The following is a 16,649-nucleotide window of genomic DNA, read 5'->3' on the forward strand; positions in this document are numbered from 1 at the left end:
CTCCTGGTGCCCACCATGGGGGTCTCCCACTCCGGGAATTACAGCTACGACTGGTTCCCTCTCAGCACTTCAAGGGGGGGCCGTGCGAAAGAGCAGTGCCTGGCTCTGCATCACAGTGCACAGTGAGCGTGGAGATGGGCATGGGGACACCCAGAGACCCCTTGGGTCCCCTGCCTGGGTACCTCCATGTCCCCCAAAAACCTTTCTTGGGTACCCCCGCCACTGCTCTATGTCCCCACACCCCTCCATTGTGTGACCCCATCCCTGATATCCTCCACCAAACCCATCCTCTCTGTCCCTATCCTCCTAGAGTGGCTGCCAGCCCCTCTTGTGGCATCAGCTCTGTCTGTGTCCCCACAGTACCCGTGGCCAATGCCACCATCACCCCCATCCCCTGTCACATCAGGTGTACGCAGGTGAACCCGTGACCCTGCGCTGCTCGGTGCAGGTGGGCTCACCTGTGGCTCTGATTTTCTAGGATTTTCTAAGCCTTCTGATGTTTACCTCCTTGTGGAGAACTTTATCACACACTGTCTGGTGATAACACATTGTTTTGCATTCCTTTATGGAGGAGGAGAGACTTGATGGACTGTTGGTTTGCCCAGTGGCATTGGAGAGGTGGCACTGTCACCCTCCAATCCACTGTCGCTTTTAGAAAACTATAAATGTTGGAGTCAGAAAATAAACTTCCCTTTTTGTTCTTCACCTTGGAGCAGCGGTGTGTGTCTGGTTCTTTCATGTTCGACAGCAACACTCACCCCCTGTCACATTCACCTGGCTGCACGACAGGAAGGAGGTGGCCTGGGGTCCCCTCCTGGAACTTGGGGATGTTGATGGGGGACATTCAGGCACCTACTAGTGCATGGCCACCAACCAGCTGGACGGGCACCCTGTGTTCTGAGCACTCAGCCATGAGCTGGCCCTGGAGGTGACGCATCACTCACCCTGGGTCACAGTTGGGGTCACAGAGGGTCACTGGGGTGTTTAGGACCCCCAGGTTTCAGGGTGACACTGATGTGTCCCTCTCTGTCCCCAGCAGTGGCTGTGAATGTCAGCAGGACCCTCCTGTTCCTGCTTCTGTTCCTGGCTGTCATTGCAGGCTGTCACTGATGGCACCACTGGGGTGGGTGACAACTGGGGGGAATGGGGGGTCTGGAGTGAGGGGAAGCCTCCAGAATGTAGGCAGAGATCGGCAGCACCCAGGGCCCCTGAGCTGGGTGAAACTGACCCCACAGTGACCTTGGATGGGGGTCCTGGAGGGTGTGGGGGGAATTTGGAGGGTCTTGGTTGGGCTCCAGGGCCATCACTGGGTGGGTTTGAGGAACATTGGAGTGGCACTGCGAGCTCCTGGAGGGTTTGGGGAGCTCCTGGCAGGCTGTGCAGGGATTTTGGGGGATCTTTCTGGGGTCCTGGGGGAGTTTGGGGCTGCCCCTCCCTGCCAGGCTTGGAGTTCTGGGGGCTCAGGGGGGTTGGAGACCCTGCAGTGGTGCAGAAGTTCTGGGGGGTTCAGGGGTGCTTAGAGTGTTCAAGGGGAATCAGGGGTCCATTGGGAATCGGAACTGCAGTGGGGATTTGGGGGTCCTGTGGGTGGTTGGAGCTGCTGAGGTCCCAGGAAGAGGTCCCCATGTCCCCACAGTCACCCCTTCTGCTTTTCCTTGCAGCCAGCAGGAAGTTCCAGGACAGGTGAGGGAGGGGCTCCAGCACAGATTCCCCTTTCCCCCTCCTCAGACATCACCCAGTCCCCTTATCCCCACAGGACCTTCCAGAGGAGGGGACCGTGCTCAACACCCACATCGTGGGCACTGAGTGGGCAGGGGCTGAGTACGGGGGACACACAGGGACACACCACCCATGGTTGTCATCCCCCACCCAGGTCCCCATCACCGGTATTACTCTCAGGGCCCCCACAGCCCTGCTGCACCTCAGGATCCACAAGTGACCAACGTGAATCTGTCAGGACCTTACGAGGGACAGCAGGACCCCCTTGACTACGAGAACATGCTGTCACACTGGGGGGCACTGGGGGGCACTGGGAGGGTGGGCATCTATTCCCCTCAGGGGTCTTTTTTTCCTCTTCACAGCACCCCATGGGAGTCTTCATTCCCCTTCCCAGTGCTGGGGGTGGCATGCAATCCTTTTCACTCTTATGGTACCCAAAATGCAGCTTTTTGGTTAAACTGTTTGAGAAACAAGGCTTACTCTTGAAAATTTGTAAATGTTTAATAAGGGATAAAAGGGACGGTAAAGAGCGTGCTGGGTGCTTAGCAACTGCCAGAGGAACACAGTTCACTATAACAGTTCTTTTTGTATGCCTTTTCATTGTATTGGTTAAATACATGCTCAAGAGGATTATACATATTCAAACATTCTTTCCAATTTACCTGTTCAGGGAATTCTTTTACTTGGTTTGACCCTTGATTTGTTTTCATAAAGTACAGGCCATACAGCGGATTAAATTAATATATTTTATGTCCTCACAAGACCCCCTGTTCTGTGGTTTGACAGTTCTTGATAAACAAAGGGTCAGTGGTAAATTCTTTGCATTCTTTCTTTTGCTGTTTATTTACTTGCTTCTTTTCAGTATTATCTTATCATACAGATGAGATATTCCACCAGTATATTAACCCAACATCAGCTATGTCACAAAATTATCTGAGTTATTCTCACCATTGTCATTAAGTTACACAAATAAAGGCATTAGCTACATCTGCAAAAGTTAATGTTATAATACACAGCACATTGTCTTTATCTTGATATTTTAGGACAGCCTAAACTATAATATATTTATCACACTAAAAAGATATATTCTACACAGGGATTAGTGTAAAAAGGCTGACAAATTGTAGTGTTTGTAATCACTTTTTAATTGAAGTTAAAAAGTGATTACAAACTTTATTATATCAAAATAATTTGCAAAAACCAATATAATGGTGAAAACCAATGACTACAGTCCCTTGGTGAGAAGAACAAAATGATCAATTGCTGCATTTCTGGATTGGTTCCCTCACAGCTGCCCTTGCAGGGAGGGGTTTCCAGCCAGCCCTGCTCTGAAAAACATCAAAGGCACTCACAGAGGCACCACTTGGGCTCCCTTTGGGGTTTGTGCTTCTTGTAGGGCTGAATAAACCACAGGCAGGCCTTTTTCCCCCGCAGAATTCTCACCTTTGTAGCAACTCTAAAGCTGCCAGAATCAAAGCCAAGGGGGCGGGGGGGACCCTGAGGTCCTGGTTGCCACTTGGGACTGGCCAGAGCAGGGCTGGGCAATGGCCATCCCTGTGCAGTGGGGCTGGGCCATGGCTGGGCCCCACCCTTGGATTGACAGGGGTCCCCAGGATGTGCTACCCCTGAGACAGGATCCCCCCAGGACAGGACCCCCATGGATGTGTCCCCCCAGGACAGAAACCCATCCCCTTTTCCATCTGACTCTCAGCACAAACGGCCTGGCCTCTTCCTCCTTGTTCAGGAAAAAGAAAGTGAAAATGTTGAGGGGGCACAGCACAACACCTCCATCCCCCACCGCCTCCCCACCCTTCGTTGCACCCCCACACTCCATTTTCCTCCTCCCCTGGCTCCCCCCAATCCATTCCCTGCTCAGCTGCTCCCTGGGATTGCTGAGCCATGAACTGGGGCTGAGGGGACATGGCACAAAAGTGAGGAAAAAAAGGAAAAAGAGAAAAAAAGAAAGGGAAAAAGACAAATAAGAGAGAGAAAATTCAAGGGCAGGGGAGGACACAGAGGCAGAGCCACCCAGGACCCCCATGTGATGCATGCATAGGAAACGAACACTCCAGGGAAGGCACTGCTGGGCCCTGGGTCAACCCCAAATCTGAGGCATCCCTGGAAGGAGCTGTGACCCATTTACCCACCAAGCCTCTGCCCAACCCTGGCACCCCCACTCTCCTGGCACACCAACCGTAGGACCCCCACTGCCTTGATCTCTCCTTCCTGGGGACTCCCATCCCAGGACTGCCATTGCCCATGACCTCCATTGCCTTCATCCCATCCCATGGGCTGCTTCTTGCCTCAGAAACTCTATTCCTTAGGATCCCCTTTTTCCCTTTGCACTCCCAACCCTGGCACCCACATGCCATGACCCCAAATCCCTGGGGACCATGTTCCCACAGCACCCCCATTCCCCTGAATCCTTCCAGGCATGAAGACCCCAATTCCCCTGGACCCCCCATTCTCCTGCACACCATCCTTGTTTCCCCACACCCCCTGAGCCCCCCACTCCTGGGAACCCCATGTCCCCAGACCATGTCCCCAGATTGTCCCATAATCTCCCCAGCCTGGCCCCATCTTGTGGCCACCCTCCCCTCACCAAGGGCTACCTACACATTGGGACGAGATGTGACCTTGTTTCCTTCCCCTTCATCCGAAGAGCTGCCAGCCAGGGGCATGGTGGCCACAGCAGCGAGTGACAGCCCGTCCATATGGCTGGGGACACAGGGATGGCTGGGAAGGTGGCACTGCTCCTGTAGGTTGAGTGCCCCGGGCAGGCCCTGGTGAGGCAGAGACTGGTGGAGAGGGGGCACAGGGGGGCTGCAGGGTTCCCTGAGGTCCCCATTGGCAGCAGTGACAATGCATGAGGTGACAGGAGTCATGGGGTGGCTGTGGGTACAGGAGAGGGGGGGGTCAGGAACATGAGGACAATAACGAGGGGACAGGGATTTGGTTAGGCATCCTGGGGCGTGTGCGGATGTGAGAACAGGGACAGGGATGCCGGCACAGGGACAAGGGGACAAGCACCATGCATATGGGCTATGGTTACAGAGATTGTGGGGCTGGTTGGGGTGACCTGCTCTATCACGGTGTGGTCACGGCATCCCCATTTTCAGGGTGTCCACGGTGTTCCTGCGTCCTGCCTCAGCCTGAGCTGGCCCTGGTGCCCAGTCCCTGAGAGGTCCATGCTACTCTGGTGTCCCCACAGGGAAAGCCTGGGGAAAATGCCAAAACCCAAGCTCTGCTTTCCCTGCAGGGCCAACCCCACCCAGCCCTGTACCTTCTCCCTTCCAGCCCAGACCCTCGGCCTTACTCGAGGTGAGTCCTTGGGGGATGCCATGTCCTTACCCTGCAGTCTCCAGCCCCACACTGGCCCTGGCAGGCTGGTGTCCCCTGTCACCTGCAGGCACCTAGATCACTCAGCTCCTCGTGGAGCCCCCCTGGAGGCCGGCGGAGCTGTGCACCAGGTGACATTGACCTTCCAGGGCTCAGGGGGCCACTGGTGCCACTACCTGGTAAAAAGATGGGCGGCGTTGGTGGCAGGAGGGACGTGACCTCTTCACTGTCACCGAGAGTGGCACCAACAAATGTGACAGATCTGGCAGTGAGCTCAGCCTCCCCTTGAGAGTCTCAGAGGGTGAGGAGGGTTGAGTGTCACCAGCCTGGCACCCGGGGGACCCTGAGGCCTCTGGGTGGGCTCTGCTCCATGGGAAACCCCCCTGGTCTGACCAGAGCCTGTCCCCTGCACACAGGGGCATCCCAGAGCATCCCAGTGTGGAAGGACCCCTGTGATGGGATTAGGGAGCCCCGGTGTGCTGGGTGTGACCCAATTGGGGGGGGGGGGTCCCAGTGCCATTGAGACCATCCAAACCCTTGTGATGTGACGGGACCTACTTGGTCCCCAGGCAGGCTGGTGCTGCAGGTGCCAGCGCAGGCACTGCTGGAGGGGGACACAGTGACACTGTGCTACAGGGGCTGGCGGAACAACCCAGTAACGTCAGTGTCCTTCTACCATGAGGAGGAGCAACTGATGGAGCTCCACAATGGGATCAAGCTGTCCCCTCTGCAGCTGCACCACAGCAGCCACTACCACTGCAGGGGCCGACTGAAATAAAGGGAGTGTGAGGTGTCAGTGCCAGTGACAGAGACTGTGCACAGTGAGCACCCCACAGCCACCACCACGACACCCCCACCGCCCCTCCCCAGGGACTCAGAATCACCCCTCCCCCCCCCACCACTCCCAATCTCCTTCCAAGAGCTCTTCCCAGTGCCAGTGCTGGAGGGTCCCACCGAGGCAACAAAGGTTTCCCCCCTGACTCTTGTTGCTATCAAACACGAAAGAACTAGACGCACACCGCTGCTCCAAGGTGTAGAACAAAAAGGGAAGTTTATTTTCTGACTCCAACATTTATAGTTTTCTAAAAGTGACAGTGGATTGGAGGGTGACAGTGCCACCTCTCCAATGCCACTGGGCAAACCAACAGTCTATCAAGTCTCTCCTCCTCCATAAAGGAATGCAAAACAATGTGTTATCTCTAGACAGTGTGTGATAAAGTTCTCCACAAGGAGGTAAACATCACAAGGCTTAGAAAATCCTAGAAAATCAGAGCGACAGACTCTCACCTGCCTCAGCACCCCCAGCGCCCTGCAGCCCCGAGCCCTCCTCCTGCACGTGTTCTACCGGGATGGGCAGGTGGCGGGTGTCCCACAGAGGTCCCCACAGCTGCTGGTGCCCTCTGTGGGGGTCTCCCACTCGGGGAATTACAGCTGTGAGGTGCACTCTGAGGGGGGGGTGGGGGGGGGGCTGTGGTGAAGAGCAGTGCCTGGCTCCGTGTCACGGTGCACAGTGAGTGTGGGGATGGGCACCGGGAGCCCCCACCGGCTCCTTGGGTCCCTTGTCTGGGTACCTTCATGTCCCCAAGACACCTTTCTTGGGTCCTTCCATCACTCCCCTCTCCTCCTCACCCCTCCATGTTGTTACCCCATCCATTACAGTCCTCATCACACCCATCCCCTTTGTCCCTATCCCCCCACACCAGCTGCCACCCCTTCCTATGGCCTCAGCCCTGTCTCTGTCCCCACAGTACCCATGGCCAATGCTACCATCACCCCCAGTCCCCCATCACACCAGGTGTGCACAGGTGACCCCGTGACCCTGTGTTGCTCAGTGCAGGTGGGCTCAGCACCTGACACCTTCACCTGGCTGTGAGACAGCCGGGAAGTGGCCCGGGGTCCCCTCCTGGAGCTTGGGGACATCGATGTGGGACATTCAGGCACCTACCAGTGCATGGCCACCAACTAGCAGAACGGGTACCACGTTTTCCAAGCACTCAGCCCAGAACTGGTTCTGGCAGTGACACTGTGGGGACACCACAATAGAGGTGGGGTCACACAGGGTCACATGGGAGTGCAGGAGCCCCAGGTTGATGGGTGATCCTTATGTGTCTCCCTCTGTTTCTTGTAGTAGCCCTTTTCTTCCTGCTCCTGCTTGTGGGTGTCATTGTGGCCTGGCACCCATGGCACCGTATGGGTGGCTGACAATGGGGGAACTGGGGTCCTAGGGAGCTGTAGAGGCCCCCAGAGTTGGGGAGTGATAGGGTGGCACCCACATCCCCAAAACTGTGGCCTTGTCTGGGGGTCTTGTAGGGTTTGGGGAGGTGCTGGAGGGTCCTGCAGGGATGCTGGGGGTTCTTTCAGGGGTCCTGGGGGCTTTGGGGGGGGTCTCTGTCCCTGCCAAGATTTGGGTTCTTGAGGCTGAGTTGGTTTGGGGCACTGGGGATGTTAATGTATTCTGGGGGGCTTCAGGATGCTTGAGGGTCCTGAGGAGAAATGAGGGTCCTGTGAGTTTTCAGGAATCCTGAGAGGGGTCAGGGCCCTGGGGGCCCCACAGTTACCCCTCCCCTCTTTCATTTGCACCCACTGGGAAGCACCAGGAAAGGTCAGTGGGGGTTTCCAGATGTGTCCCCTTTAACTCCCACTGCACAACTCTCCATCCTCTCGCACATATCCTCTTTTTCTCCAGAGGGCCCCCCCAGAGCCCCAGATCCCCACCAGAGGAGTGGGAGTACACATTGTGAGTACCAAACAGGCACAGCATAAGTACATTGGTGGGGGGGGACCATGACACGTCACCCACCGGTGTCACCCCTACCTTGGTCCCCACAACTGGTGTCTTTTGCAAGGCTCCCCTGTGTCACTGTCCCCCAGGAACCCCGGTGACTTACGCGGAGCTTCTGGGACCTCACGGGTGACCACAGGAGTGCAGTGACATCAATGAGATTGTGCTGTGACACTCCGGGCAACTGGGGGCCATTGGGGGTCCCCAACCATGGGCATGCACTCGTGTGTGTGCTGCCACTAAAAACTGCCCCTCCCTCTCCCCGTGGAGGCACAAAGATCCCAAAGGGCTGAGAGAAGAATACTTTCCTGAAACTGTAACAAGAGAACAAAACCAACAGAAACAGCAACAAGTTTCAGAATCAAAAGGGTCACAAAAGGAACGATTTCCACGGAAAGCCCTGACAAGGAGCAAAAGCTGGACAATGTCCCCCTCAACTAGGAAATGTGGAGGAAATGTGCTGGGGAGAGTGTCCAGGGTTTGTTTGTCCAGGGCAAGGCCTTGGACCTTCCTTTCTCTGATGGCCAAAGCAGATTTCAGGAGGCTCTGGATTCTCTTGTGCCCTGTCTCAAACCCCTCCTCTGCTGTTTTTTCCACACATTGATATCATGAAGGACCTGAGGGTGTTCCAGAGCATCCCCCTTTGCCAGGGCAGTTGGGATCAGGCCATGGCACTGGGAGAGGTGTCGGAGACAGGAAAAGTTTGATGTCTTGTGACATTTTGGAATACCTCTGTGTGGCAGGGGTGGAACAGGCCCTGCTTTTGGTGAGATGGGGCCCCCTCTGTCCATCAGTCTGTCAGCCATGGCACAGAGGGACAGTGTGACGCTCTGCCAAAGCCACCTCCTGAGTGGCTGGGTGACCAGAAGTGCTACCTGGGGAGAGGGCCCTTGGTGGCTGAACTGGCTTAAAAGGCAGAGCATGAGGTGGCCAAGTCCCTGACCCCTGTCTTGTCTTGGGTCTCTGTCCCATCCACACTGGAACTTGGGAGTTGGTAACTGTCTTGATTTACAGGAGAAATATTTGGCAAGGAAAGCAGGAACCTTCCTGGAATGGAAAGAAAATTCATATCTAAAACTCTTTTTAATTTCAAAGATTATGAGGATTCCAGGCAAAAATGTAGGAAAAGGAATACCAGCTCTTTACTGGGAATTTCATAAACCAGAACAGAACAAACAACAAAAAACCCAGAACTTTCCCTCCCCCTCAGGGCTCTTTGTTCATGTTTGGTGCAGTTATAACGGCATCCAGCAGGGGGCGCTGCAGGGAGCACTCCCGGCCAGCAGGGGGCGCTGCAGGGAGCACTCCCAGCCAGCAGGGGCGCCCCGGTTGAGCTCCATCACCTCAGGGGCCATGGTGGCCTCGGACAGGAGGCAGGAGGGGAAATCGCTCCTTTTGCAAACTCATGGGCACCAATTGGTCCCAGCACCACCACCGGTAGCGGGGAGAAGCCGCCAAGGCAGCAGGTTGGATCCTAGTGCCCAGTGGCAGCATAGCAGTGTCCCGGGACCAGGCACACACCCTGGGCAATGCCCGTGACCGCTCTGCCTGATTGCAAAAGGAAGGAATGAAGGTCTCGGGTCCACAGTAGCACCTCTGGTGGCTGTACACCACAATTCCTGCAAACCCTCAGCCTGCCACTCCCTTTTCATCTTTCAGTCCTGACACAGCAGCTCTGGGAATAATGAATTGCCTTGAGATGTTGAGGAAATCTAGTGCTCAGTGCTGACTCTGCCCAGGCTCCTCACGAGGCTCCAGAGTACGTTTGGAGTTCCTGCTCTTCCTGGGCCACTGCTGGTCCCAACACAGCAGCCTCATGGGGAGAAGGACGAGTAGGAAGAGAGCAGAGCCACAGCCCTGAGGGCTCTGCAGCTGCACCTGGAGCACAGGGACAGCCCGGGCTGGGAGCAGTGCCTTGGGAGGGCAAAATGGGGCAAAACTGGAGCTGGTTGGACCAATGCCTCTGTTCTGCTCTGGCCACTGCAGACCCTTAAGGAGGTGTTGTAATTAGGGCCAGGGTTCCTAAACTTCAGCCATGCTCCTAAAGCAGCCCTGTGTGCAAACACATGGCGCCTCTGCCTCTCCCAGAAAATTTGGGCTACATACTTTGGGCTTGTGGTTGGGACCAGAGGGGCGGACTGATGCAACGCTGCCTCTTCCCCGTCGCGTACCGCTTGATTGTGGGCCACCCAGCGCTAAATCATTCATAGATGACCTGATTCTGGATCAGGGTTTCGTACGTCACTGAGCAGCTCCCTCGCTGCGATCTATTGAGAATCAGTCCTCGACACAAGCTTTTGTCACTCACACGAGCGGCCGGCCTGCTGCTCCAGTGTGCAGGTGCAGTCCGCCTCCTCCTCCTTCTTCGAGGTCTCTCTCAGCGTGCCGGGGCCAACAGGGGGCCTCGGTGGCCTGGGCGTGTGGGTCTTCTGCGCTAGCATAGTCCGCCTTCCTGTTCTCCTCTGCACGGGTCCCAGGCCTGATATGCGGAGTCTGGGGGCTGGACACCAAGCGAAGGGCTGCGTGCTGCCAGCATTGGACAAAATTTGGGGGTCAGATGCTTCCAGCTCTGCCCACAAGGAGCTCTTTTGGCTGCCAGGAAGGTCTTTGCTGGTGCTGGGGATGATTCAGTGCCTGTGCCATGTGGCCGCTGCTTCCTGCTGGCTGGCCAGGAAGGCCAAGCTGGGGCAGGAGCTGAGGAGGGAGCGGCTGGATCAGGTGGCCCACAAGAACAGCACCTGGCCATGCAGGGGGAACAGGAGTGCCAGGAATTCTGCAGGGTGAGGCCCATGGGGCTGGGCCATGGTGGGGCACCGCTTGCCATTCCTGCTCCCCCCAGAGTTTGCAACAGAGCAGTGACACCTATTGGGCCCCCGAACCCCTCAGGGCTTGGGCACAGCCTCACAGGAGGTCCCAGCCCAGGCCTTGGGGATAATTTGGGTGTTCCCGGGCTCATTCCCAACAAAAGGCAGTGCTCCAGGAGTGGTCAGCACATCCTAAAGGAGCAGCACTCTATGTTTAGAAGGCTTGATTTATTATTTTATGATATGTATTATATTAAAAACTATACTAAAAGAATAGAGGAAAGGATTTCATCAGAAGACTGGCTAAAAATAGAAAAGGAATGATTAACAAAGGCTCAGACTGACCGAAACAGTCCAAGACGTGGACTGTGATTGGCCATTAATTAGAAACAACCACATGAGACCGATCACCGATCCCCCTGTTGCATTCCACAGCAGCAGATAATCATTGTTTACATTTTGTTCCTGAGGCCTCTCAGCTTCTCAGGAGGAAAAATCCGAAAGAAAGGATTTTTCATAAAACATGTCAGTAACAGTCCCCGAGCACCAGGAAGGGGCCCAGCTGCCATGGTGCTGTGAGTGCCAGGACAGTCTCTGGGTGTCGGAACCGAGTGTGGCAGCATGTCCGACTGTTGCGATGTGTCAGGACCAACTGTTGCCAGGGTAAGGCCTCCACAGCTCTGGGAAGTGGACGGGTACCCTGGAAGGGGCAGGGCAGACCCTGTCTTTTCCCTGTGCCCTGTGCAGGTGAGGAGGGCAGGGATGGAGCAGCTTTAGGGACACCTGGAATGCACACAGGTTCACTTTCCCCAGCCCTACGACAGCCACAGGGCAGAGCCCCTGCTTGATATTTCCACACTTTTCCCTCTCTTCTGGCAGCCAAGCCAGAACAAAAACATTCTATCTGACAGGTTCCAGAAGGCTGCAGGTTTTGTTCAAGAAGGAGGGACCCAGTCAGGTTGTTGAGCAGATTGTTGTCCTTATGGTAGTTCTGAGTCTCGCTCAGTCCCTTGCTAAGAGGGACAAAATGATCAATTGCTGCATTTCTGGATTGGTTCCCTAACAGCTGCTCCTGCAGGGGGTGTTTCCAGCCAGCCCTGCTCTGAAAACCATCAAAGGCCCTCCCAGAGCCACTGCTTGGGCTTGTTTTGGGATTTGTGCTTCTTGAAGGGCTGAGGAAACCACAGCCAGGGCGTTTTCCCCCCCACATAATTCTCACCTTTGCAGCAGCTCTAAAGCTGCCAGAATGAAAGCCAAGGGGGTGAGGAGGATCCTGAGGTCCTGGCTGCCACCTGGGTCTGGCCAGAGCAGGGCTAGTCAATGGCGATCCCTGTGCAGTGGGGCTGGGCCATGGCTGGGCCCCATCCCTAGATGGCCACTGTCTTCAAGGAGCAGGAGTTTGGGAGCTCCTTCCTGCCCAGGGCTCCATTCCAAGCTGCTCTTGCTAGCTCAGTTCCTGCAGAGGATAAGCAAGAATGAAGAAGTCTGGAACAGGATTTCTCCCAAAACCCAATAGACTCAAATCATCCCAAGCTCCAGGACAGAAATCCTGTAATCCTGTGGGGGGAATAATGGGGAGCAGGAGAGGGAGGGGGCAGCCCCAAACAGCTTCAGCCCCACCCTGTGTCTCAGCCCTGTAGCAGCAAATTTGGGGCCAAGTCAGCCACTTTTCCAGGGGGAAAAAGCTGTACTTTTCCATCCTACTGCTAGGGGGAGTGGGCAGGATGGTCCTTGGAGTTGTGGACAGAGGAGGGGCACATTTGGGGGGTCATGAGTGTTTTATCTGGCTCCCACTGCTGAGACCTTGAGGGATGGAGTCATTGTTGGGGGCTCTCAGGGGGTCTGTGCCCTCCCCAGCTGACATCCACCCCATGTCACCCCCCACTGGTACCACCATGGGGCTTCTCACACATGGAAGGATCTTGGAGGGCTGTGGGATGGGGGGAAGATGGCTTGCATCTAAAAATTTAAAAGGGGAATTGAGGGCTCCTAAACTGGATAAGGGCATCAAGGGTGGTTGTGAAGGGGACAGGGAAATTCCCAAGTTGCAACACTCCAGAGGTCTCTATGTGCCACCAGGGAGAGTCGGGGTGGGCAGGGCTCCCCCAGGAAAAAGGTTCACAGGATGTTCCACCCCTAGGACAGTGACGCAGCCTGCCGGAATGTGTCATCCCTGGGACAGGATCCCCAACAGAACATGTCACCCCCAGAACAGAGACCCCAACAAGAAAGGAACTCCCTGGATGTGTGTGGCACCCCCCAGAACAGAACCGCGCCCCCCCCCCCCCCCATCTCACCCTAAGCACATATTGTCTCTTCCTTCTGCTGCAGGAAAGATGAAGTGAAAGCATTGGGGGGGGGGGGGGGGGGGGGAGCACAGCTGGGCACCTGCATCCCTCACAGCAGAGAACTGAAACCTTCTGGAAGCCTCTTGTGGTGCCCACCTCCCCAACAACAAGCACCCCAGGGGCCAGCACTGGAACATGGGTGTCTGCCAAATCTGAGGTACCCAGAGAAGGAGCTGCAACCCCCATGCCCACCTAGCCACTGCTCATCCCTGGGACCTCCATTCCACAGGGAACCTTACCTTGGGACCCCAATTCTTTAGGGTCCCCCCTCCCTGGGACCCCTATCCTAGGACTGCCATTTCTCAGTGTCTTCATGGCCCAGAATCCACCTTCCTATCATCCCATCCCATAGGTCCCCATTCCCCCACAACCCTCATTCCCACAGGCCCCAGGCCAACTGGCACCCCATCCCTGAGACCTGCATCCGGTGGGCAAAAGTCCCTGGGGCCCATGCTCTCCTGGGAACCCCATTCCTGGGGCCCCCACCCATAGGAACTCCCATTCCCAGGCACCCCAATCCCCTGGGCCACCCTCCTCGGGATCCCCATTCCCTGAACCCTCTTTCCTTAAAGACAACCCTTCCAGAACCCATTCCTGGGTTACCCCTCCTTTCCCTGGTACACCCATCCTTCACTCCCCATATTCCCTCATTGCCCCAATCCTGGGAACGCCCTGTCCCCACCCTGCCCCCGCAATGAACCACCAACATGTGGAGATGAGACATGACCTTTCTTCCCTCCCCTTGAGCCAAAGAGCCACCACCCAGGGGAAAGGTGGCCCTGGCAGTGAGTGACAGCTAGCCTGGATGGCTGGGGACACCAGGATGGCTGGGAAGGTGGCGCAGCTCCTGTGGGGTGAGTGCCCTTGGCATGGGCCTGATGCCCCAGGGACGGGCTCTGGTAAAGGAGAGACTTGTGGGGAGGGGGCACAGGGGGCTGCAGGTTCCCATGAGGTCCCCTAGGCCAGCAGAGCCAGTCCATGATGGTGGACTCCCTGTTATGACCAGGGTTGTGGGGTGGCTGTGGGGACAGGAACAGGGGATAGGAATGTGGCAGCTGGGATGTGGGAATGGGATGCAGGGAGAGTAATTGAGGGAGGGGGTGTGAGGAAGGGGATGTGGGGACAAAAATATGGCAAGAGGTACCTTGGAACTGGGGACAGGGACATATGGACCTGCACCATTCAGATGGGCCGTGGTGACTGGTTCCTTCAGAATGGGATCATGGGCACAGGGCCATGGGGACATGGCCATGGGGACAGGTGCCATGAGGCTGGTGGGGATGACCTGTGCCAGCATCGTGTGTCTGTGGTGTTGCCACTTCCTGTGTCCACCCAGGGTGGCCACACTGCCCCCCATGCTCAAGGAATCAATTCCCAACAGATGTGGCTGTGGGCAGCTGTGATACAGGTATGTCCCCTGGCCTCTCCAGACTTGTTGGGAACCATTCCTGAGCACTTTCTAATGAGAACCAGTGTCCCAAAGGGGACAGTGTGGGGACAGCCCCCACACCCTCTGTCCCCGTGTACCACTGTTCCTCCAGGCCCACCCTCACCCAGCCCTGTCCCTTCTCCCTTCCAGCCCAGACCCTTGTCCTTGCTGGTGAGTCCTCAGCAGATGCCATGGCCCTGCCCTGCTGTCTGCATTCCACAGTGGCCCTGGCAGGCTGGTGTCCCCTGTCACCCACAGGAACACAGACCTCCTAGCTCCTCATGCAGCCCCCCTGGATACTGGCGGTGCTGTGGGACCAGGTGACACTGACCTGCCAGGGGTTGGGGCCACCTGGTGCCACCATCTCTTACAAGGATGGTAGGCACTGGTGGTCAGAATGACTCGAGCCCTGGCTCATCTGCAAGATTGGCCCGCACCAGGCTCATCTCCCCAATGCATGTTGTAAACAGTGAGAGCTGTTTGTGCCCCTACCCGGGCACCTGTGGGAACACTGAGAGCTCTGGATGAGCTCAGCTGCATGGCTCACACCCCTCATGTGACCAGAGCCCATTCCCTGCACACGGGGACATCCCAGAGCATGACTGGAGCATCCCATGTACACACCAGTGCATCCCAGTGCAATGAGAGCACCCTATTGCAATAGGGGACCCCTGGTTCCTTCTGTTGCCATCAGGACCCTCCTGTCCCACAGCCACCCCAGTGTGGCAGGTGCCAGCGCAGGCGCTGCTGGAGGGGGACACAGTGACCCTGTGCAGCCAGGTCAGGCAGAAGAAGTGATTCCATGATGGGAAAGATCTGGGGCAGTACTTCCGTCCAACCAAGCTGCTCCTGCTGCCCCTGAAGCTCAGCGCAGTGGCCACTACCACTGCAATGTCCAGGGAGGCTCCTGGCCAGAATGGTCATTGTGGGTGCAGTTGGCACCAGTGACAGGGACAGTGCACAGTGAGCACCCCACACCTCAAACCTCAGCACCCCCACAGCCCCTTCACAGCAGACTCGGGATCGTGTGCCCTCCTCCGCCTATCTCCTTCCCAGAGCCATGGGCCCCCCATGGCAACACCTGTGACACAGGGTGGCTCCTGATGTCCCTGGGATTCTCCCACGCAATGGAGACTCAACCCAGATGTCCTCAGTGCCATGGGCACCCACCTTGGACCTGTCTTGACCCCCTCAGTGAGATGGGACACTCCTGTCCCACAGACCAGCTGGTGCTGCAGGAGCCAGTACAGGCACTGCTGGAGGGGGACACAGTGACACTGTGCTGCTGGGGCCAGCAGGAAAACCTGGTCACCAGGGTGTGATTTTACTGGGATGAGAAGGACCTGGGGGTCCCTCAAAGGAATCAAGCTGTCCCTGTCCCATCTACAACTGCACCTCAGTGAGGGCTTGGTGGGGTCCTGGCTGTCACAGTCAGCAGCAGTGACGGTAGCAGTTGCACAGTGAGCATCCCCAAGGCTGGAACTCCAATATCCTGACACCCCCAAAGCCACTTCCCAGTGGACTGAGTCTCAGTCCTCACCTCCCTTCTCCTTCCCAGAGCTCTTCACAGTGCCGGTGCTGGAGGGTCCCCCATGCCCACCCTGGGATCCCCCCTGACTCTCAGCTGCCTCAGCACCCCCAGCACCCTGTGGCCCTAAGCCCCCCCTCCTGCACATGTTTTACTGGGACGGGTAGGTGGTAGGGGGACCAGAGAGATCCCCACAGCTGCTGGTGCCCTCCATGGAGCTCTCCCACTTGGGGAATTACAGCTGCAAGGTGCCCTCCAAGGGCGGGGCCATGCGGAAGAGCTGCACCCGGCTCCTTGTCATGGTGTGCAGTGAGTATGGGGATGGGCACAGGGAGCCCCCACATCCCTCCCCGAGTACCCCATCCTTGCTCAAATCTCTGCATGCAGCCCTGCCTGACAGGGCTCTCCCTAGCTCCACCCATCACCTTCCCTGGTGCCTGCATTCCTCACCAGGTGCCCTCACCCTTCCCTGCGTGCACCTCTCCTGCTCTGAGGTCCCTCCATTCTCCACAGGTCTGTGAGAGTCTGTCCGAAATATCCCTCATCTGCCTCACGATCGGCATTGGGGGACCACTGAAGAAAAGACCCCCCCTGTCTAAAATTTCTGGCTTTGTAGGAGAAAGTTACACAAAGGCCCTGAGACCTGAGAGCATTGCTAAGCTACTGTTTTCACAGGTATTTTTGCTGTATGCTACACTGA

This window comes from Haemorhous mexicanus, chromosome 31 (assembly GCF_027477595.1).
Source record: "Haemorhous mexicanus isolate bHaeMex1 chromosome 31, bHaeMex1.pri, whole genome shotgun sequence".
Taxonomy (NCBI): Eukaryota; Metazoa; Chordata; class Aves; order Passeriformes; family Fringillidae; genus Haemorhous; species Haemorhous mexicanus.